The sequence below is a fragment of the Gavialis gangeticus genome, unplaced genomic scaffold (genome assembly GCF_001723915.1).
Source record: "Gavialis gangeticus isolate Ggan-Ray unplaced genomic scaffold, GavGan_comp1, whole genome shotgun sequence".
In the NCBI taxonomy this organism is placed as follows: Eukaryota; Metazoa; Chordata; order Crocodylia; family Gavialidae; genus Gavialis; species Gavialis gangeticus.
Window position 1 is genome coordinate 25,475,039 of NW_017729025.1, and position 802 is coordinate 25,475,840.

Genomic DNA, 802 nt, shown 5'->3' on the forward strand with positions numbered 1-802 from the left:
CGATCTCACGCCCCCCGTGCCTCCCCTATGCATCACCTATGCCTCGGCCATTTCCATTCCCCCACCCCTGCTCCCTGGCATCAACCACCCCTATTCCCTCAATCAAGCCCACTATCCAGCCATTCCATGCCAGTCTCCTCCTCAACCACTCCCTGCCCTGTTAAGCTTGGGGGGAGGGCGGGGGGGAATAAATTGGTGAGCTACAAAGAGCATATGCATCACCTAAAGGCTGGAGAATGGCAATGCAGAATCCTTAATCCAAATCCATGCCCAACCTAGAGGAAGGTGCTCCATACATGCCTTTGTAGCATAAAAGGCACAGTCAGAGGTATGCAGCAGCCCATACCCTCAGCAGAACAAGACGATCCCAGGAGAGGGAACACATCTGTGACAGGTGCACTGCTCCATCTATCTCAGAAGTTGTTCTCATCAGCCCTTGTGGGCAGGGGCTCTCATAGCTAAGAAGTACATGCCTCGGTCCCATTCCAGTACACATTAAAGGCATCTCTCCTCACTGCCTGGCCAGGACATGGCAGGAGAAACTGGGCATGTGGGGCTGGCATCCCCCTCCCCAGCAAATGTCATAGGAGCAGCTGAAAGGACTTGCCTATATTGGGAAAAATTCCCTAGGAAAAGCAAGCAGCTATGCTACTGGGAGGTGGCAGAAGGCACTGGAGGGGATGCAGACAGACTTTGGCCTAGAGGGGCTCTGCCACAGCTGCTGAACTCCCAGCGTAACTGATGCATCTCAAAGTCACAGCTTCTGTATTGTGGTGCCATTTGCCATGGGCAAATTAAAAGT